Source organism: Phyllostomus hastatus, unplaced genomic scaffold, assembly GCF_019186645.2.
Source record: "Phyllostomus hastatus isolate PE091 unplaced genomic scaffold, TTU_PhHast_1.1 phas_scaffold_501, whole genome shotgun sequence".
NCBI lineage: Eukaryota > Metazoa > Chordata > Mammalia > Chiroptera > Phyllostomidae > Phyllostomus > Phyllostomus hastatus.
The window spans coordinates 45,948,451-45,972,718 of record NW_025334033.1 but is presented as its reverse complement, the minus strand read 5'-3'; the positions used below and the strand labels follow the sequence as shown (position 1 = coordinate 45,972,718).

Genomic DNA, 24,268 nt, shown 5'->3' with positions numbered 1-24,268 from the left:
CAGAGAAGCTTAAGACAGCCAATCTTAAGTGCATATCTTTGTAACTTAGAAAAAATACTGCCTAATTGATTATGTAAGATAAATACACTTCCTAATGTAGTGGGTTTATTGAATTTGTAAAGAAGGAAGAGATGATGACATGCCCACTAAACATGCACTATATTCTTAACACTATTGCATTTAAGTCTCACTTCCTGAGTGCTAATTGCACGGGCTTCAAAAGCACATGGCAGGTACTGCCTTGGACGACCGAAGAGACCGTCTCCCGGGGCCGGGGGCCGGGGAGCCGGGGAGCCGGGGAGCTGCCGCCACTTTCCCCTCCGAGCCCAGCTCCACACAGCCAGCTGGGGGACAGCTGCCGCCCAGCTGTCAGCTTTGATTTCCTGGGGCTGCACTGAAAACAATCACCCCAGCTGGATCACATGATAATTAAATCTGAATTACCACAGCTAAGACTCACAACATTAAAATTTTAATTTTGCCAAGAATTCAGGAAGACTATCTGCGTAAAGAACCATGGTTGTGGCGGTGTCATCGGACGCACATCTTGTCACCCCATTTGAGGTCAGGCAGACAAAATGGCTGACGATAATATATGGTCCAAATAAAGAAGAGAATTACATTGTTAAGGCCAATTATTGGCTTTAAATGCCATTAATGGCAAGTAATCACCATATCAACACTCGCGGAAACCCTTTCCTGGCCACAGCTCGGCAGACCAGCAGCTCTCGCGAGCAGGGAGCTCAGCCCGCCAGTCGTTCGGACCCCGGGCCGTGCCCAGCGCCCAGCATAGGAGCAGGTGGGTAGTCAGCAAAGGTCTTCTGGGTGAACGAGGAAATCGGCTGGGGCAGAATAGGTAAGTGAGTTAGACGACAGTTAAATCTCTAACGAGGTGACAGTGGGACAAGTCTGACGATACAATTCTTTTTTTTATGTTTTCAAAATAGTTTTCTTTTTTAAATTTTATTTTAATCATTGTTCAAGTACAGTTTTCTCCCTTTTACTCCCAATCCAGCCCCCCTCCCACCCCTCCCCACTTCCCTTCCATTACCACCCTCCCCTTAGTTTATGACCATGTGTCCTTTAAATTTGTTCCTGTAAACCCTTCCCATTCTCCCCTGAAATTCCCTCCTCTCTCCCCTGTGGTCACTGTCAGCCTGTTCTCTATTTCAATGTCTTTGGTTATATTTTGCTTGTTTCTTTGTTTTGTTGTTTAGGTTCCTGTTAAAGGTGAGATCATATGGTATTTGTCTTTCACTGCCTGGCTTGTTTCGCTTAGCATAATGCTTTCCAGCTCCATCCAAGCTGTTGCAAAGGGTGGGAGCTCCTTTCTTTCTGCTGCATAGAATACCATTGTGTAAATGTACCATAGTTTTTGATCCATTCATTTACTGATGGGCAATTCTTTATGTGACATGCAAGAAGCTGACTGTTCCTAATTTCCACAGACTCTGTCCCTTCTAGCCATGACTCCCACAGAAGGAGTGCTTAAGGACTTTCTGATTTACAGAGGACTATTTTTGGCAGGTACTCTGGATTTTCATCAGGAGGAAAAGGAAGAAAGCATTCAGAGGAGTTAACCCGAAGCACTTCCAGAACTGAGATGCAAATATTTTCACCAAGAAAATCACTGTTAAGTTCACAGCCTCCTTTCAGTAATGCCATCTGCTTCAGTAAATGTCATTTTAAAGATGGGAAGCTTGCTCGCACCTCTGACCTGGGGCCTGCCGCCTTTACTTTGTGGAGCGTAGGAGCTGGCATGTGATCAATGGGAGGTCACTAGCTTATTCATAAACAGTAGGGCCTCAAACACGGTTTAGTTCAATGTCTCTCGAAGACCTGGGCTCAGCAAGCCCAGGAGCAGGGATCCCATATGCACTGTGACGAGGTAGGACGGCAGGGAGGCAGGACTGTAGATGGACACACTATGAATCATGTGGTTCCTTAATCTCAGCCAAGGAAGAGGCTGCATTTTGAATCAGAAGAAATAAAGAAGGTACTGATGGGATAGCAGGCAACATCTCAAAAGCAGGCAGTTGAGACTGGGCCTCAGTGAATTATGGAAGACCACCATTAAAAAGGGTAAAAAATGTAAACATTCAGTGTAAGCGGGGGCTCCAGAGACTAAGGCTGTACTAGTGCAATGTTATCCTAAGATTCCTAATTTCGAATGCTAACTGAATTTCCTGTATGAGGTTATGCTGTAGATAGGTTATGCTTCAATAGTAAAACACCAAAAGGCTTTAAAAAAAATTCCTTTAAAGGCAGTTCCACGTGTAACACTGTATCTGCCACGGAAGGGCCCAGGAGAGATTCCACGATGAGCTACCACCCAGCAGAAGGGTCGGAGGCAGAGGGAAGCCTGTCAGCAGCAAGAACACGTGCCCAAACGATGAGCACTGAGGTCTTGGCGGGGGAAGGAGGGAACATCACACAGGTAACATAACCTGAGTGCCTGGAAAGTACAAAGTACAGTCATCAATCAAGGCTTTAAAAAGTTAAAATACTTATCACCTACGTTACCATATGCTTGGAGTCTGTTTTGGGATACAACTGCCCCCCTCTGGCTAGTAGCTGTTTTAGGAGATCCTGGTGGCACCTCTGGCCGCCTTTGGTATTTTGGCAGGAATGAAGAGCTTCTGGGTAAAGGAAGTGGCTTGGTGAGCATGACTGGGTTTGCAGTATAACCAAAACCAAAGTCCTCAGAATGGCACTGTAGTGGGGCTGTGCTGTATTTACTTCTCAGAAAAGAAAAGAACTGTCACACATTTGGTATGTGAAAAGAAGCCTTGAAAGCAGACACCTACTCACCAAGAGCAAATAATAATTTAAGAAGGATGAACTGAAGAGACACGCAACAGCACAACCACATGAGAGCTTTTGTGTATGTAAATTTGCTTGCTTTGTAAGCCACTGATATCCTGTTTCTGAAAACGTATTCCCAGCCTTTATTCTCCTCTCACAGAACCCAATCAGCGTCTGACAGCTCCTTCCCAAACAGCTGTCTTTCATTTAATTTCATTTAGTGTGCAAACCGTTTCATGTTGCATGCACAAGCACACTGTGAAGAATTCATTTTCTCTAGTTTCCTGGCGACGATAAAAGAATTTAATAATAAAAAAAAAGTTGAACTTTGGCCTGAAATGTTGCTGTCCTGCTGAAATGGTGAATTCTACAAGTGGAAGTGATCCAAAGGTTATCGGGTCCACCCCCTACCGTGCAAAAAGAGCCTAAACAGACCCTTTCATGTAATTATCTTACTTGTCCTTTTAAAATCTTGTAAGGAAAATTCTACCTTCTCACCAAAGAAATTTGGTCCAGACCTTGATAATTTGAAAAATGAACTTCCCTGGGGATAAAGGCATGGGTTGGGGGAGGATGCAGAACTCACAGATTGGAACAAGTCAGAACATACAATAAAAAACAAGTATGATCCTAGAATGCACATGGAGGAGAACAGCAGGAAAGACTTTAGTAAAGGAAGTTGTATTCTTAAAAGGAGGGAGAAACACACAACAGTTTAGAACATGGCGTTAGAGTTTAAATGCCATGGATTCAAATTCTACCAATGCTATTCCAAGATACAGTTCTCTCATCCCCAAAATGAGTATTAATATTTATTGAGCTCTTACTATATTTCAGGCACTATTTTAAGTGCTTTATATGTATTAACTTAGAGAAATGCTTATACTATAGAACTGTACAGATCAAATGAAACAATGCACTTAAAGTGCTTACCACAATCCCTGTGTTCAATAAGTGGTAATAATTATTATTTCTACCTTTGCTCATGAAAACCTAAATTGACCATCAACAAGATGATGGCACCCAAAGACCTAAAAAAAGAAACTAAAATAAGTCATGCCTCTTTGTTCTCTCTCCACTTCCCTTCCATCCAAACGTAGGAAACAACCTTGAAATAAACATGAGAAAGGAAGGAAACTCAGTGTTGTCCTTTCATTTAATAATGGTAAGGAGAAAGGATCATGGAATAGTGTGAATACCTTCCACTTCTTTTAGCACAGTTAAGAACCTCCTCATCCTCCACTTCTTTGCACTCCCACCCCTCATGTGCATCGTACCATTCTCTGAGGTTCTAACCCACCGAGGGATCTCAAATGCCAAAGGGTGCCTCAAAGAACAGGCCTGCTGTCCTGTGTACGCAGCTTCATGTCATCTTTCTCTGAAGACACACCAAAACGTACTCTTCCCATTTATCAGTAGCTCCCAAATGTAATAGTCCTTGGAAATGGCAGATGTCTAGTTAGGAACTTCAGCAAAATTTGGGCTTTAGAAACTCTAACACTTAAGTCTCAGCATCTCTCCAGGTAATAAAACCAGACCTCTACATACAGCTCAAGCACAGCTTGAACTCAGGGGTCACTATGAAGCCACTTGTCCAACAGATTTTTCCCTATTTGGGGGAGAAATATTTAGTGTAAAGTAGAGAAGAATGATTTGCTTCAGGCTGAATAAATTCAACATCTACCTCATACAAGAAAACTGAATTAAACTTTCAAAGGAAATCAATTTAAAAAATTTTAAAGCACAATTTCACTGATAGTCACAACTGGTAAACTGTGTAATGAGTGATCTAAGAGGTTTTCAAAATTACTTAAGATTGTTAATTTCCTAGGATGATTTTAGCTAAAGCATTCTGTTATGAAGAAGAGGGAGAATGATACAGAATCCATTAATTATACTTTTAATATATCTTCTTAATTATGCTATTACAGTTGTACCAATTTTTCCTCCTTTGCCCCCCTCCATTCTGTACCCCCATTCCCTCTGGCAATCATTGCCTCTTAGTTCATGTCTATGCATTATGCATATAAGTTCTTTGGCTACTCCAATTCCTATACTATCCTTAACATTCCCCTGTCTATGTTGTGCCTACCAATTATGCTTCGCAATCCCTTACCTTTTCCCCCCATTCTCCCCGCTTCCCCTCACCACTGATAACCCTCCATGTGATCTCCATTTCTGTGATTCTGTTTCTGTTCTGCTTGTTTGCTTAGTTTGTTTTTTAGATTCAATTGTTGATAGTTGTGAATTTATTACCATTTTAATTTTTCATAGTTTTGATTTTCTTTTTCTTAAATAAGTCCCTTTAACATTTCATGTAATAACAACTTAGTGATGATAACTCCTTTAGCATTACCTTGTCTGGGAAGCACTTTATCTGCCCTTCCATTCTAAAGGCTTTGCTGGATAAGGTAATCTAGGTTGTAGGTCCTTGCTTTTCATCACTTTGAATATTTTTTGACAGTCCCTTCTTACCTGCAAAGTTTCTTTTGAGAAATTAGCTGACAGTCTTATAGGAATTCCTTTGTAGGTGGCTCTCTGCTTTTCTCTTGCTGTTTTTAAGATTCTCTCTTTATCTTTAACCTTTGGTATTTTAATTATGATGTGTCTTGGTGTGGTTCTCTTTGCATCTGTCTTGTTTGGGACTCTCTGTATTTCCTGGACTTGCATGTCTATTTCCTTCACCAAATTAGGAAAGTTTTCTTCCACTATTTTTTCAAGTAAGTTTTCAATTTCTTGCTTTTCCTCTTCTCCTTCTGGCATCCCTATGATTTAGATGTTGGTACATTTGAAGTTGTCCTAGAAGTTCCTTAGCCTGTCCTTTTTTGTTGTTTGTTTTGTTTTGTTTTTGGTTTTTTTTTTGGATTCCTTTTTCTTCTTGCTGTTCTGATTCAATGTTTTTTTCTCCCTTATGTTCCAAATCATTGATTTCATTCTTGGCTTTATCCCCTCCACTGTTGGTTTCCTATAAATTTTTCCTTATTTCACATAGTGTAACCTTCATTTCTGCCCTGGTCATTTTTATGCTGTTGAATTACCCAATAAGTCCCTTGAGCAACCTAATAACCAGTGTTTTTAACTCTGCAGCTTATAGATTGCTTATCTCCATTTGGTTTAGTCCCTTCCCTGGAGTTTTGTTCTGTTCTTTCACTAGGGTCATATTTCTTTGTCTCCTCATTTTGGCAGCCTCTCTGTGTTTGTTTCTATGTATTAGGTAGAGCTGCTTTCACTCCCTGTCTCAGGGTGGTCTACTGTAGAACAGCACACCATAAGTTGGATAGGGCAGAGCCTTAGGTAATTGTCAGGGCAGGGCAACCAGTGTGAACAAGGTTGATGGAGTTTCTGATACGGTGTCACTGCTCTGTGGCTCTGTATGGGGAAGAGCTCAGAAAAGGGACAGTGCCAACGCCTAGCCCCTGGAGTTGTCTGGGAAAAGGCTGTCTCCCAGCACTCGCCCTGATGCCAGACACTTCAGTTCCTCCCCGTATGCCACTGGTGCTCTTCCAGCTGCTGCCCTGGTGCTGGAGCTCAGAGGAAGTGAGTCTGTATAAGTCCTAAGTCTCTTATGGGCCCTTTAAGAGGACACATTTGAAAATCTCCAGTTTCTTTTGCTGCCCTGTCCCCCACTGGTTTTTATAGTCTGAAGTTATGGGGGCTTATCTTCCTGGCACTGGAACCCTGCTCTGGGTGGTCTGGTGAGGGGCTGGGATCCCTCACTCTCGAGGTATCCATCCAGATTTTTATCCACCACACCTGGGTGTGAGACTGGTTTCCCATCTCTGAGTCTCCACCCCTCCTACCTATCTGGGTGAATGTGACTTCTTTAATTCCTTGGTTGTCAGACTTCCATACAGCTCAATTTTCTGATGATTCTGGGTGATAGCTGTTTTGTAATTTAGTTATAATTTTTGCTGTGGTTGTGTAAGGAGATGAGCCATGTTTACCTACGCCTCCATCTTGACTGGAAGTCCCCATTTAATTCTAAGATGGTGTAATAATTAGAATATGTTTCTAGCATGAAACCTCTTTTTTTTTTAGAAACTCAGGTGAACAAATAGCCACCTTTAAAAGTTGAATACTCTATTCTACTTTAAGTAAGATGCAGCACTTTTTAATCTAGGTTCAAAGCTGCCTTGAAGAATAAAAGATAAAATTTTTTAAAATATGCCATCTGCCCGTAGGGCCACTGAAAGCAACAACTATAGGGTCCGTCAGGGATTAGAGAGGTGCATTTGGACATTGCTATCACTTGAATTAGGCAGAAAGACTAAGAGGCAAAGAGGAGAAGTTGCTGGTGAATAGGACCAATACATAAAAGAGTATATTAAAGTTAACAATTCAAATGTGGATGGAAACTGAAGCTGCTTTAGAGAATCATCTCCATGTATGTCAGTGACTTGGCAGGCAATGGCTACAGTGATACTCAGCATGCAATTTGACAAGAAGCTAAAATATAATCTATTTTGAAAGGAAAGACCAGAATGAAAGTGATGATGCCAATGCCTCACGTTATCAAGTACTGCCAGCCACTCCTTCCTGTCCAGCACATGCTGCCATCGCTAGCAAGTAAGCCTGGGCCAGATACCACATTCAGAACCATGGCTCCTTGCTGTCTATACTCCAAGCCCCAAATAACTAGTGTCTTTATCCAATCACCCTGGATAAGAGGGAATATTGTCTAGCAACCCAGCAGAAGATTCCCCAGGCATACCCTGGGAAAATGCAATGGGAGTATCAACGGAAAAGAACTGTCCCCAAGCAAAGATTTTTATCTTCTCTTCCTAACAAGCTCCTTATTTCTCTCAAAAAAACTTTGCTTCCTGTTATATAATGCTTTGGGGAGGACACTTACACTTCTTACTAGCACCATGCCAGAACATTCAAGAAATAAAACCGACTTCAATTTCACGTTTACAAATAAAAGAGACATGTACCGATTCATACCATGAGCAGGGCTCACAGCCACATTATAAAAGTCATATTCAACCAGCCTGCACTTTATCAAACCATGAATGATTTTTACACGGACACACACCCACCCACCCGCCCACCCAAAGGCTCTTGTGGTCTGGCCAGCAAGCATTTCAAGTGTGTGACCATCAAATACCACAGTCACAAAAAAGCAGTTTCTAACTCAAATTCATACTCTTGAAAATAAACACATTTCCAAGTGATGTAATTACAACAATATGCCATTCCTGGTTTGAAAATTAATATAACATTAAAGTTTTTTAAAAAGGGATCAAGAAGGAAGTATAAACAAAGTGACATCTACAGTAGTTTTTGCCTGTATGTAATAAGGCTAGTTGGTGTAAAGTAGGCCAATAGATCCAAAAAGATAAAAATAAAGAAGAGTAAAGGTCTTTGTGGATAATGAAAGTCTAGATTGCATTGTACTTACTCAAATTGAAAAAAACTCAAACACAAACAGATAATTCATTTGATTACAAACCCCCCAAAACAAAGTAATAGATTTTTTAAATATATATAACAGTTTTATTGACAAATAATTCACATACCATAACATTCACTTTTTCCAAGTATTCATTGTTTTCCAGTATACTCACAGAGTGGTGAAGCCATCATCAATACCTGAGTCTGGACCATTTCCATCACCCCCCAGAAGAAACTCATTAGAATCTCATTAGTAACCATTCCCCATATTTCCCTCTATCTATATCCTGGCAACCACTAATCCATTTACTGTCTTTATAGATTTACCTATTCTGGACATTTCATACAAATCAAATCATATAATATGTAGCTATTTGTGACTGGCCTCTTTCATTTAACATAATGTTCAGCCATGTTGCAGTATATATCAATACTTTATTCCTTTTCCATGCCAACTACTATTCCATTGTATGGATATACCACCTCATTTGTTTACAGATTCATCAGTTGATAGACATTTGGGTTGTTCCCATTTTAGGGCTATTATGAATAATGTTGCTACAGATATTCATTTAGAAGTCTTTGTGTGGACATGTTTTCAATTCTCTTAGGCAAATACCTAGACATGGAATTGCTGGATCGTATGCTAACTCTATGTTTAACTATTTGAGGAATGTCAGTTTCCCAAAACAGTTACACCACTTTATATTCCCAGTACTAGCAATGTATGAGAATTTCAATGTTCCCACACCTTACCAACACATGCGATAGTTTGGCTTTTTTTGTGCCATCCGAGTGGTGTATAGTGATACCATGGTTTTGATTTGTATTTCAGTATTGACCAGTCCTGTTGAGCATCTTTTCATGTGCTCATTAATCATCTACATGTCTTCTTTTATTTAAAAGATTGTTTTGTTTTTTGTTTTTTCAGAAAGAGGGGAAGAGAGGAAGAAAGAGAAGGAGAGAAACCTCAATGTGTGATTGACACTCATGTGCCCCCAACTGGAGACCTGGCCTGCAACCCAGGCATGTGCCCTGACCAGGAATCAAACCTGTGACCCTTTGGTTCCCAGGCCAGTGCTCAATCCACTGAGCCACACCAGCATATGTCTTCTTTAGAAAAATGTCTATTCAAATGTTTATCTGTTTTAATTTGGGTTATTTGTCTTTTAATTGCTGTGTTCTAAGAGTTCTTTATGTTTTCTGTATACCAGATTCTTATCAGATATAAGATTTGCAATTATTTTCTTCCATTCTGTGGGCTCTCTTTTCACTTTCTTGATGTTGTACTTTGAACAACAAAAGTTTTTAATATTGGTAACATTCAGTTTTTGGTTGTTTGTGTTTTCGTGTTATACCTAAGACACCAGTACCTAATCCAAGATCAGGAAGATTTATACCCATGCTTTCTTCTAAGAATTTTTTAACTTATATTTAAGTGTCTATTTGGTATGTGGTGTGAAGTAGGGGTTCAACTTTACTCTTTTGCATGTGGTTGTCCACTTGTTTCAGTATTATTTATTGAAGAGACTATTCTTTCCCCTATTTGTCTTAGTAACAATGTCAAAACTCAATTAACCATAAATAAAAGTTTATTTGTAGATCCTCAATTCTAATCCATTGATCTATATTTCTATCCTATACCAGCATTACCCTATCTGGATTGCTGTAGCTTTGTAGTAAGTTTTGAAATTGGGAAGTATGAGTCCTCCAACTTTGTTCTCTTTTTAAGATTGTTTTGGCTATTCTGGGACTCGATGAATTTTAAGGTCAGCTGGGTTTTCATAGGTATTGTGTGGAATCTATAGATCAATTTAGAAAATATATATCCATTTTAAGAATATTGAGTCTTCTAATCATGAACAAGATATCTTTCCATTTAGTTAAACTTCTTTAATTTTTCAACGTTTTATAGTTTTCAGCGCACAAGTCTTGAAAAACTTTTAAATTTATTTCTAAGTATTGTATTATGTTTATGCTCAATTTAATAGGTTTTAGTGTATTTCTAGCTTTCTTGAAGCACCAAGGTTAAAAAGGAATGATTATATCCATAATCAAGCATGTTTAGACCAATCCTGGATGTTTATAGACGTCTTCAATGAAGAAGGAAATAGTACTGATTATCGAGAGGCAGTAGAATGGATCAGAATGCAGATTAGAATCAAATAAGACAGGTTCAAATTCAACTTGATCATTTACAGACTACAGGATGCTAGAAAATGTTTTCCTTCTCTAGCCTCAGCTGTTTCATTTATAAAATTAAGACAATATCTACCTTATACAATGTTCTATAGATTAGAAACAATATGTAAAACACAGCTTCTTAAGGGTTTTTTCTTATTCACTATTATATCTTTAGCCTTCAGATAAATGCCTGGGCATAGAAAGTATTCGTAATCATTTCCCAAATTATTATTGACAAATAATTCACATACCATAGATGAAATAACAAAATGTCTAATATAGTATCTAGCCAAATTAAGGGCTTAATAAATGACAGCAGTAGTTATTATCATCATTTTCATGCAATGATCAACATTAGCATAAATAACCTAAGGCTCCAAAGAAATAATAAGTAAACCAAATTATAACGATACTATAACCTGAATGAAATGGAAGTAAAAATAAATTTAGCCAGAGATAATGTAAATCTAGTAAGAACAAAGGAAAACCTGAACAACTCCAATGTGGCAGTTCATCCTTAACTTTGCTTACTTGCTATTGTTGAATATGGGAAACTCTAAAAAACACTGTGTCAGATATGTGAAAATATTAGAGGTTTGACAGGATAATTGGAAATAAAAAATTCACTATGTCTATATTACACTAATTATAATATTAATCCATTAACAGTGCTAAGGAGGTCCCCTGAAATTTAAAAAGTAGAATGGAATGATCCTGAGGTTTTCATTTTCTGTAAAGTCCTTTTTTTTTCCAAAAAGAAAGATAAAAACAAAAAATATCCCGTAACATGACAGGCTAAAAACATCTAGTTTCGGGGACGGGCAGTCAAGATGGCAGCATAAGCAGACATGGCTCGTCACTTCGCAAAACCACATCAAAATTACAACTAAAATACAGAACAACTGTCACTCAAAACTGGAACCAGAAATCAAGCTGAATAGAATTCTGACAACTACAGCATTAGAGAAACCACATCCATCCAGATCGGTAGGAGAGGCATGGATGCAGACCTGGCTGGTTCCTCACCCATATGTGGTAGATAAAAATTGGTACGGATATTTTAGTAGCGAAGAGTCCCAGCCCCACACCTGGCCTACCAGCCCAGGGTTCCTGTGCCAGGAAGTTAAGTCCCCACAACTTCTGGCTGCAAAAGCAGTGGGGATTGAGTCACTGGAAGAAACTTCTGGAGCCCCAGGGAGTTCCTCTTAAATAACCCACACACGGACTCACCTACCCAGACTCACACCCTCTGAGCTCCAGCACTGGGGTAGCAGCTTGAAAGGCACCAGTGGTATACAGGGGAAAACTGAAGTGTCTGGCATCAAGGCGAGTAGAAACCACTGTCCCTTTTCTAAATCCTTCCCTGACAGGGCCAGCAAGCTAGTGTCATATCTGAGACTCCATCAACCTGGCTAACACTTTTGTCCCCCAGAGACTCTGCCCCACCCAATTTATGAGTCCACCCAAGCTACTTTTCCATATGAATGGCTGGTTTTGGCTCCTGCTTTACAACTTCCTAAATTCTATCAAACAAGCAACAACAGGCCTCAGTGAGCCCCAGGCCTGGCACCAGCAACAGCCAACCTAGATTCACAGCTTGGCTTCGCCTAGAAATCTCCAAGCCCAGGACAAGTAGCAGCCATCTCAGATGGTTTCCTCGCTCAGGCAGAGTGGCCTTGAGCAAAACACAGGGGTGGACTGACCTTGGCCTGCACCACCCATAGCACCCCAGGGCCAGCGCACTCAGTGGACACCTACAAACCATGTCGGAGCACCACCACACTGCCCTTGCAAAGCTGATCCTCCACAGAGGGCAGAGGTTGGTGGTAAGTGGTGACAGCCAATGCTTGCAGCTGACTGGCCTGGATAAACCCCTCCCATTGATCTTCCAATAGCAACCAAGGCTCAGCTACAAGAAGAGGGTGCATTCAGCCCATGTGAAGGGTGAATCTTGAGTACCCAGCTTGGGTGATAGGGGAGGCTGTGACTCTGGATCCCACAGGACACCCACTACATTAGGCTATACTACCAAGACAGTGAGTCAAAGCAGTTCTACCTGATACATAAAAACAAACAGGGAGACTGCCAAATTGGTGAGGCAAAGAAACATGGCATAAATGAAAGAATAGATCAAAAGTCCAGAAAAAGAGCTAAATGAAATGAAGATAAGCAATCTTTCAGGTGCTGAGTTAAAACATTGGTTATAAGGATGCTCAAGGAACTCAGTAAGGACCTCAGCAGCATAAAAAAAGATCTGTCAGAAACAAAGGATACACTAATTAAAATACAGAACAATTTACAGAGAAACAATAGTAGAGTGGATGAAGCTGAGAATCAAATCAATGATATGGAGCATAAGGAAGAAAAAAAGCAAGCAATCAGAACAACAAGAAGAAAAAAGAATCCCCAAAAAATGAGGTTAGTATAAGCTCTGGGACAACTTCAAGAGGTCCAACATTTACATCAGAAGGGTACCAAGAGCAGAAGACAAAGAGCAAGAAATTGGAAATCTATTTGAAAAAATAATGAAAGAAAACTTCCCTAATCTGGTGAAGGAAATAGACATGAAAGTCCAGGAAGCACAGAGTCCCAAACAAGATGGATGCAAAGAGGCCCACTCCAAGACACATCATAATTAAAATGCCAAAGGTGAAAGATAAAGAGAGAATCTTAAAAGCAGCAAAAGAAGTTAGTTATGTACAGGGGAGTTCCCATAAGACTGTCCACTGATTTCTCAAAAGCAACTTTGCAGGCTAGAAGGAATTGACAAGAAATATTGAAAGTCATGAAATGCAAGGGCCTACAGCCAAGACTGCTCTACCCAGCAAAGCTATCATTTAGAATCAAAGGGCAGATGAAGAGCTTCCCAGACAAGAAAAAACTAAAGGAGTTCATCATCATGAAACCATTAGTATACAAAACGTTAAAGGGACTTATTCAAGAAAAAGATCAAAACCATGAACAACAGAATGGCAATAAATACAAATCTATCAACAATTGAATCTAAAACACAAACTAAGCAAACAAGAACAGAGACAGAATCATGGATACAGAGAGTGTTTTGATGGTTGCCAGATGGGAGGGGGGTGCAGGGAAATGGGTGAAGACATAAGGGGATTAAGAAGTACAAGGTAGTTGCAGAATAGCTATGGGGATGTAAAGTGCAGTACAGGAAATGAAGCAGCCAAAGAACTTACACGCATGACGCAAGACCCATGGACATGAACAATGGTAGGGGGATTGCCTGAGGGAGTGGGGCATGCTTGGGAAAAATTAGGACAATTGTAATAACATAATCAATAAAATATAATTCTAAAAAAAAAATCTAGTTTCTGGGTTCTTACAGTTTCTCAAAATGTCATCAAAGCATCTATAAACATAGGGAAAAAGGACAAAAACTAATGCTGAAACCAAAATTCAAGTCCAGCTGCCATATGCAGCCTCTAAAAATGCCTTTGGTGTTTCAACAGGCTGCCTTTTCACTTCCTGTAGTTTTACCTTCTAAAAAGATTACAAGAGAGCTACCCTTTTACATTTAAGACTGGTAATAAGACACTCGACTTGGCCCTCCTCACTACTAATTGGTTTGAAAACCATTATTTTTCCAATTCTTTCATTCCCATCGCTGAAAATCAAAGCAAGAGCATGCTAGAAATGATCTCAAATAAGATAAGGAAATAATAAGATCTTCAGAGGACCAGATACATAGAAGCTCTATGATCCTGTCATTAACTTTGCTACACTTGGCTTCCACGCTTTTAGAGCTGCTTGTTTCATGGAACAAAAGCAGTTGTTCTCACTGATAGACAAGATTTAAGACACCTTTCTTAACATAATAAAAGCAAAAATCTACTGACAATTTCAAATAATAAATACTTTAAGATTAAATAAAATATTAGGATCTGAAATTAAATTCCAAATATTTTTATCCTGGTATGCATTATGTAATGACTTGAGTCTACTATTTATCTTTTTAAAAAATAATAAACCAATTAAATTTTTTAACTTTAAACAATATGTGGACATAGTAAAAAAATATATCAGCTAACACACAGTATAAAATGAATGTAAAATTCTCCGCTCTCACCCACAGACACATTTTCCTGCTCCCCAAAGGAAACCACTGTTAACTGTATCTTACTAACAACCTGAAATTTTCCATGCACTGGCAAGTATAACCTATCATACATACACAAAAGAAAGTTCAATTCTACTACTGACAAATATAAATCATCTCCTTTATTAAAATATAAAAGTATGCATATATCTAATATTTAAATTATCAGTCTACGACTACAATACAGTAATTAGAGGACCTAGGAGCTTGCAGCGACGTTAGAGAACGTTGACCGATATCCTTGTTTTATGTTCAGGAAACTGAAACTCAGTCACTCAGCTAATTTGCTCAAAGTTAGTTAACTACCAGGGCTATTCCTCACTCTTACTACTCTAGTATTTTCTTCTTTGCATGATTTTAAAGATATTATGTCTCCTAATGGATCTTAGAACGTTTCTCAAATTGAAAAATGAGTTCCCTGAAGTTTAGTTTAAAGTGAAGAAGATGCAAACTGTTCAGGTCTCTCCCACCGTTTCACTCCTCTCACTCCATCAGGGGCATCTCACTTAGTTTCGCCCCCACCAACAGTTCTGCCACCTGGGTAGGCTCAGCAGCCCTGGCACATCTGGAGTTTTATGTAAACAAGTGAAAATAAAGTGTGAACCTTATGAATTTAGCTAACTCCTGTGAAAGTACAGTGCAATGATGGATTTGATTTTCTCAGTTGAGTGCTTAAGAATTCAGAGAGCAAACATGCCCCAACCTATACCTTGAGTAATAAATGAATAAAGGATATCTCATTAAGGAGCTCACCAGAGAACGTTCTTGGTTGCATCAGAAGGGAATGAAACCTATCATGGATTCCTTGTAATCCACTGACCAGAATTGGTACGTGAGTAGAGACATGATGTCAACAGAACCTAGAGACAACTGTGTTTCAAAGCCACCGTGTTCATTGCAAAACTCTACAGTGATGAAAAGCACTTTATACAAAATGCTAGCAGAATAAGCCATGGAGTGGGTAGATTAGATAACTGAGTTTTAAGACACAGAATTGCTTTGGTCACACCATGTAACCCAGGCCTATCTTCTCAGTGTTTTGTTTCTCCGTTTACCTGCTTTTTAAATTGATCACAAAAGTATGTATCGGTTTGAAGAGAGAGGTGGGTTTCAGAGACTTCTGACAAACACAGGCCTTGCTCAAGGAACCAAAAACCATGCTGCTCTTTTGGAGTTCCTTTCATTAAGAACAGCAAGAACAAGAACCACACTAGAAGCAGTTGCTTGCCTCCCCTCATATTTCTGCAAGGCTCTGTGGAAGCCAGACTCTCCATTCCCTATTATCTGTTATGTAATCTCTTGCTGATTCTTTAAACCTTTCAAAATCACACAGCTATAAAACTATCCCTTGTGCTTTACCTGGCACTAAATACTAAAACTTCTGTAGATTGTTAGCAGTAAAGATGCCAAATAAAAATCTCCCGGATGTACTCTCTCACTCCGTGTACGTTGTTACCTTGAGTTTCTGGGATTCATCTCCAACATAAACAGTGCTATTGTCACCTTGAAGGAGGTTACATCAGTCTGAAAACAGGGACTGGGTGAGCTCTAGTCCCTAAAACAAAGACTAGGACGGTGGGCCAGGCAAGCCACAACAGATACTGACTAGTACTGACAGCCAACACTGACAAACGCCAACTGCCACTTCTAATAGGGAACAAAATATACTGAATCTGCACAATTCCCTAAGTTTTTATGGGAATAATTAACTATATTTTTATCCATAAAGCACCTTTCTTTTGAGGACTTTTTTGATACTAACACATTTTTTTAAATTGATTTTTTTAAAAAATGCGTCTGCTCCCTGTCTGCAGTGGCCTGTCCAAAGCAGTCAGTACTACACATCCCTCTCCTTTGCCTGAGTGGGGACAAGGACCTTCCTTTTTTGGCCTGTCCTCTAATAAAATCTAGAAATGCTTCCCTTCCTCGGTTTACACTAACATATTAAATTAATTTCGCACACTGGGGAAAAGAGTATGAGAAATCACTGTAGGCTGTGGAGACAGACGTAAAACATTATAACAGTCACAGCGACCCACACTATATTTATAGGAGTAATAATTCAGAATTTCTATTATTGGCTCCTAATAACCTAATACCTTTGGGTTTGTTCTTCACCTCCCTGCTGCCAAACTTTGAGCTATTTCATTTTATTTCTTTTAATCACCATATTCTCCACAGCAGGAAGAAAAACACAACAAATAGAAACCCAACATACAAATTTATTTCCTAGTTGCTCTCATAAAAACTTGGATGGAAAAAGAGATTGAAACTATTATGGTGACTCATACGAAGTTTTGAATTATACAAGGAATTCATTTAACTACTTTATTAATTATTCTTTACAAGTCAATAAAGTAAACTGCGACCGTTCTCTCCACTGCGTGTCACGCGGAAGCCTGTGAGCTACCAGGGCACGCACTGGCACAGGAGAGCGAGCACGCCCGGGTCGGGACCCAGTCAGAGTCCCTGCACTCATCCATCTGCCGGCTGAGTGCCCCTGCGCAGGCCACCTCACCTCTCTGGGCTTCAGTTTACTCTTTGCAAAGTGGCACGGGTAGGTCAGATAGTCTCTAAAGCTCTATAAATGTATGAAAAAATGAATTATTTTTAGCCAATTAAATATCCATGGTCCCTCTGAGGTAGGTCAAGCTCAAGTAAAAATTATTCATTAAGATTAAAAAAAATAAGTAAGGCACAATGGCAGGATGAGAGGTGAGATTAGGGTCTATACCTGGTAAATTAGAGGAGTTAAGGGCCATTCGACCTTGAGGTAGCCCACTGAACTTAGAACAGGGGCCACACTGAAAGTCATAAACTTTTCCTGAAGAAGTTACTGACTCAAAATTAAATGTCTGTGTAACAGGCTAGAGTTTTTACACATTTCATAAGCAAATGAGCATTCAATGTGATTTACAAATAGTTTTAAAAGCCATTTTTTTTCCCTAATAAGGACATTTGTATTTGATCCTTGCCCTTCTATCTCCTTCTTTTCCTACCAAACTCACACATGTTTACAAGGGCAGGCTCTAATCCGAGCATGAACGGGGTCATGAGACAAGAGTCTGATCAGGAAGAAAAGGCAGGGAGAACTCCCCCGCCCTTTGAAATTTTAACTCCTGTGCAGGCACTCCCACCCTGCCCCCCACACCCCTCTGTAAAGTGTGATATTTATTTATCTTTTATTCTCCTCAAAGGTGCCTGGAGAAAAACCTGTCAAGTGAGCTGCCACCTTCGAGATTTCATCGGTTTTCCTCAGTTGCTGGGCCGATTTAAATGCAGAAACCGAAAAGTCTTCCGCCTGATTGGGCTTTCTCAATACAAGACCTGGCACAGCCTCACACAAATATCATCTAAGCGTAACAATAACAATATTAAGTTCTCTCCTGTCACAATGGGCCTACTGTTATTTGGTTGGGTTGTCATTCCACCTGTCAGCTGCCGCCAGAGGACAACAAATTTGCAAATTTACACAGTTTTCTTAGGAATGTTCTTTCTTTTTTTTTTTCCTCTTTGGACTCTATGTTTCTGTAGCTCTTATTTATTTTTTTTGATGGCATAGGGGCTTACTAAAACATAGATTTTTATAACTTAACTGGAAGGATACACTTCTTACAAATGGAAACTGCCACAAAATAGACTTAACTTAGGCAGTAAGCAGGAGGCAGAGCAAGCAATAGCGTCCAAAATTATGGCTTCTTGTCTTACTGGGGCAAAAGGGTCTAAGAAGCTTTTATCCAGAGTTGTGGGCTGGGCTGGGGGCCTGGAAAAAAGGAAACAGTAGGTAAGGGGATTTTACTCACATCCACAATTCGGATCAACTCAAAGACACTTGCACACATCCCTGAACACCATGATTAGGTAAGGCAAGGTTGGAGATCTGGCCCCTGAATCAGTGCCCTACTGTGTTAGGAGCCTCTAAACAACAAAAATCTGTGGGCTCTTCTCCCAGAAAAAATAATAGAAAGTGAAAGACAGGGAGAAAAAAGGGACTTTCCCATGTTGGGATTTTTTTTTCCAAGCAATTAAAGAAAGGTATGATAAATGAGGTCTGTTCGGAAAAAAGTCCAGGCATCATTAATATAACCAGAACAGTTTGCATGACATCGATGTAACCTGGCAGCCAAGGAGAGTGGACTGGAATGCACACATATGAACAATGACAACTTCACTGTACTAGTCAGTGGGGGTGGTAGACACTGTTGAGTGTGCATGTGTACTGTGTGGCCATCACATTCAAAATGACTGAGCAAGTAGAGCAACAAATCTGCATCAAATTTGTGTCAAGCTTGAACATTCCTCCATGGAAACTATTCAGATGACTCAGAAGGTCACAGCTATGGGCAACTGGTGATTGGCAACTTCATCATGACAATGCACCCACTCACACATCTCATCTTGTGCAGAGTTTTTTGGCGAAACATCAAATCACCCAGGTAACTCATCCTCCCCACAGCCCAGATTTGGTACCCTGCAACTTCTGGCTTTTTCCAAAACTAAAATCACCTTTGACAGGGAAGAGATTTCAGACCATTGATGAGATTCAGGAAAATAGGACAGGGCAACTGATGACAATTGGGAGAACTATGTGAGGTCCCAAGGTGCCTACTTTGAAGCGGACTGAGGCATCATTGTCCTATGGACAATGTTTCTTGTATATTGTGTCTTCTTCAGTAAATGTCTCTATTTGTCATAGTACATGGCTGGATACCTTCTGAATAGACCTTGTATATCTACTTGCTTACTTGTTAATTGTCAGGGTAGGTGCCATTTTTGTTCACTGCAGAAATCCCAGACTCTCAAACAGTATCTGGCATTGAATGAATACATGATTAGACTGGATTAAAACCTAGAGACTTGTTCTATTCCATATTCAGTCAATCCATTAACAATTATCGGTGATGTGCTAAATGCTGGAGACTGTCTAGGCCTAAAGGACCTATGGTAAGAAAAGGCCCCTGGGTAAGGAGGCCATAATAACAGTTTAATACGAGGCATCTCATGGCACTGTGTATAAAGGGATTTGAGGGCAAGGAGAAAGGCATCTGAATCAGATGCCTAAGTCAGTCAGTTTCTCCCAGTGAAGCTGCAGTTAGGTTCCACAGAATGAACAGCATGTGGGAGGAAATGGAATATGCAACCACATGATGAAACTATAAGGTCTGTGAAATGGTGGGGAGTTAAACCAGTAAGATGCAGGTGAGTTAGCATGAAGGGCCTTGATGCTAAACTAAACGTACTCTGGAGGCTGGAAGAAGTCATTGAAGGTTTTAAACAGAAGACTGGCATGATCTGACTTGCATTTTAGGAATATCACTCTGACAACATTAGTAGGGACAAGGAGAGAGACAGGAAGATAGGGTTTTGCAGTAGTCCAGACAGAAACAATGAAACTAAGACAAACCATCCCTGTATTCATTCATTATTTCATTTCTTCAACCAAGAATTCTTAGTGCACTCTGAATAGGTAACAGCAGTAGGAATATAAAAGCGCCAGTTTTAAAACTGTGAGTAGGTAAAATATAAAGAACCAAGTGACTGACTAGAAAATTCTAACATGACTGCCATGTTTATGGTTTGGGTGACTCGATGTCCAGTCATTCCATTCACCAAAATAGACAGTGAAATGGGGAAGTGTAAAGGGGAAATGATGGAAGTAACTAACTGGGAGAGGGGATAATATGTGCCACTTCAGTTAATCTGAAGTACAAGTTCAATATCCAAATAGAGATGCCTATCAGGCAATAGACAGGGAATTCACTACACTCATAAGAACAAATTGAAAAAAAAAATTCCCTTCTATATAACCTCTCAAAAACTTCTATAAGGGCACTCCTTGGATACTCCAAATTTCCCTCCTCTTATTCTCAGATAAAAACATAATCAAATTAGCTAAATTTCTTTCTTATATTCTCATAAAAATGAAATTTATACCTTTACTAAAATAGGAACTTAGAGAAATACAAATTAAAAGACTAATTTTCCAGAAAAATAACCATTGCCCTGGCTGAAGTGGCTTGGTTGGTTGGAGTGCTGTCCTGTAGCTGAGGGGTTGCAGGTTCAATTCCCAGTCAGGGAATGTGCCTGGGTTGTGGGTTTGATCCCCAACCCCAGCATCTGATCCCCGGTCCAGGCATTACAGGAGGCTACCGGTAGATGCTTCTCTCTCGCTTCAATGTTCCTTTCTCTCCCTTCCTCTCTCTCTAAAAGCAATGAAAAAATGTCCTCCGGTAAGTTAAAAAAAAAAGAAAGAAAAAGAAAAACAACCCTTTATGTTGATACTCAACAATAAAAAGCACTACTAAAATTCTACTAATCTGTTCATTAAGGGGGAAATCCATAATAAACATGATAGAAAATTAGTAGGAGATAAAAGAAAGGAGGAAGACAAATGAGAAAAATGAACGTGTGTGCATGACGTTCCTGGTAGGAATGTGATTTAACTGTCAAGTCCAGAAGCCTTTAATTGATCTTAGGCATGACATCTGTGCATTTACACTCACCACCAGCAAAATGATTTGTGACAGTTTATGTGAATACATTCAACACAAACAAACGAGAAATGTGAGATCAATGAGGAACACATACAGGAAGGAAAATCATGCCAGAAGTGAGATCAGCACACACATGTACACTGTTTAAGCCTCCACAGCTTATTAGAGATAGTCTGTAAATTTGGCTCTAACCTTCCTAGTCATCAATGTAAAGAAGAAAATACAATCAAATATAAGATTCATCAGAGCCTCAAGATTTTTTTTAGAAAGTAGAATTCCATCCCCAGGTCTCTCGAAGGTGAGGTGGTGTGGTGTACCAGGCAACCTCCTCAAATCTCCATCACCGTCACCGGCACCGGCACAGCAGTGAGTGGCATCCAGCTGTTCGCTGTAACATCCATCATTGAAAGCCAGTGCTTTCACAATAGTCTACAAACAGGTTTTTGAGTAGCTAGACAGCAGAGACTTCGAAGTTCGAATCTTTCAAAAAGAAACCTGAACACAGATCTGTCTCTGGTGTAATGCTGAGGCATCTGTATCCTTTACCAATAAATAGCTGGAGAAGATAGGGTTAAAGTCCTCTTTTAAAAAATTAAGGAGCTTAATGAAGACATCACACTGTACACACATGGATTTATAGAAGATAGTCCATGAAAAATACAGTGTAATTAGCAAAAAGATGAGCTTCAGAGTTACACTTGGCTTCAAATCCTGGTTTTGTTACTTATTGCTATATGACCTAGAAAAATCATGTAACCTTTGTGAGTCTGTTTCCTTGATCTATACACACATCGAAATGAAATAAAAAATGTATAGTGCTAACATAGTCCTGAATGTGTGGACATAACAACTGAGGGGTGCAGGGCAGAATACCAACAGTATACATGATATTCAGGGGAGGGAAATAGGGAATTCGTATCCAGAAAAGAAAGACCTACGTGCACTGGAGCACACAGCTGAGTATGACGCCAAGAGAGCACACTTCTATCAGCGGGGCTGTATCCCATTCCTCAAGAGTGCGGGTGGGTTGAAAATAAGTTGAGAACACAGTTTAAAACCAAGCTCTTTTTTGCTTCCTTCCATTGCATATAATTAGTCAGTGATCAGTGTTTGTTATAAATAGGAAGAACCTATACATCAAATGATAAAGGCCAATAAAATAACTCATTCATCTAATTTCTAAGTAACCACCTCCATATCACTTCTGCACGTCATCAAATTTAAGATGCAGCCAAAAGAACACTTATGATAAATGACTTAATTATAAACCTATACTTGCCAGGAAACAAATTTTAATTTAATGAGCAACATAAAAAATAACCAGAGCCTGTTCTCAATAGTAACTACTCATTCTGTGCGATGGCAGGTGTACCCACGCACTTAAAGAGCAACATCTGCTTCCCTTCTCACAGATAACTTCACCCAAGGAAAGAAGTGAAGCCCTTGTTTCACCCCAAAATGCTTTAAAAGCCAAAAAAGCACAACCAGATGTGGTTATTTAGGAGTATTTTTCTTCTTTACAGGCTTCTTGCTTAAGAATCATAACACTTAAAATATTGCATTTTTATTTTCATTCAATTAGCCTTTTTTGGCTGGTCACCTAACCTATTTTCTGGTCATCTCTCCTAAATTATATTCACCCCATTCCCAGACCACTGGGTTAACCACGCTTCTCAATCCAGCGTATACTATTAGTACCAGTCTATGCAAGGGACCTTTTTTATTATAAGGGATTATTAAAAGGGATTTTTTAAATTATATTTTAATCCCCCCCACCTTTATCTCTAATTCTCATTCTCTCCTCCTACATGAGCAAACCCTTAATTTTCTGGCATCTGTCTTTGGGTAGGAATTGTTTATTTGAAAAGTATAAAGTATTGTTTTGTGTATATACATGTTTTAAATTTTCATAAACGGTAACATACTATGCATAGCCTTCTTTTCTTTTCCACTAAATCGTCTTTCCAAACTGTACCCATGGTGCAGTAAGGCCGTTTAGTTTAGACCAAACTGTTGCATTGTATCCACAGCATGAGTCTGTGACCTCAAACAATGGTGCTTTATCCAAAAGTGACCTCCAGACGAATTAAAGTGTAAGTGTAAGGCAGCGAACAGAAAAAGGTATCAGATCAGAGATCAGTCCTATGGCTCTGAACCCCAAAAGCACAAACTGTAAGGTTAAAAAGAAAAGAAAAGAAAACGTGATATATTTGAAAAGCTTAAAATTAAGGTCTCCGTCAACACAAGCCACGATAGTAAAAATCCAAATAACTAGCATATAAAGACACGCTTAACTTCATTAGTAATCAGAGTCATGTAAATTAAAATGAAATATCACTTTACACCCATCAGTCTGAAAAATGAGAAAGCCTAAATACATAAAGTCCTGGCGAGGAGCATTCATTCACTCTCGGTGGGATGTGGACTCTCTGGGAAGCAAGCTGGCGCACTCAGGACCTCCGGACCGCTGTTCGTGACGGCGCTGCAGTCCCGGTCCTGAGCGCAAACGCCGCGAGCACAAAGATGCCCCCACACCGTTGTCCGTGGCAGCGGAAAGGAAGAGACAACCCACTTCTTTTTTATGTAGTACAAAATTGTGCAGTCCCCGACTATGACAGTATATATCTCTCATCTTGATAAACTTTTTTAAAACAGTCTCTCATAAACTTCTGTAGAAAATTAGAGCAAGCCCACAAACCTGAAGTACAAAACAAAAATATCTCACACTTGCGAATTTTTACTATATTCCTACAGAATCAAGGAATTTTTGTTAAATTAACTAAATGCTCAATACAAAACCCTTAAAGATTTCATTCAATCTATACAATATTATTTAAGTAGTATAGCAATGTACTTTGAGACTGTATTTGAGAAATTCAGACTGTATTACCCTGTAGCTATGTTGTGAGAATCAAATGATAAGAAAGTTGAGTTCTCTAAGGTTATACCGGGTCATTTAACAATAAAATGTTCCTATTTTTATTTCCCCATGCTGCCTTAAGAATAAGCATACTAATCAGTTCCCAAGAATTATCGCATACAAATGCTGGAAGTTGAACAAGGCACAATGCTCTGAGTACGCCCAGGGCTTTAAAGAAAGCTGCGACGGACACTGTTGCTCACGTCTCACTTTGCTACGGGGCTCACACACATGTGTGGCTCTGGAGTCAGGGAAAGTTCTCCAGGTGCCTGAGTTTTAAATGAGACAACAATTTGGTCACTCTGGTGACCAAAGTTAGGAAAAACAACTAGAATTATAAATATGCAACTCATT

The 24,268-nt window shown here is 39.6% G+C and overlaps 1 protein-coding gene across 6 annotated transcripts in view; it reads right to left on the bottom strand.

Moving 5' to 3' along the window:
- The window catches only part of RAD51B (RAD51 paralog B), a 506,432-nt gene that overhangs the window by 325,504 nt on the left and 156,660 nt on the right, over positions 1–24,268 (bottom strand). The gene's annotated exons all lie outside the window — the stretch shown is intronic.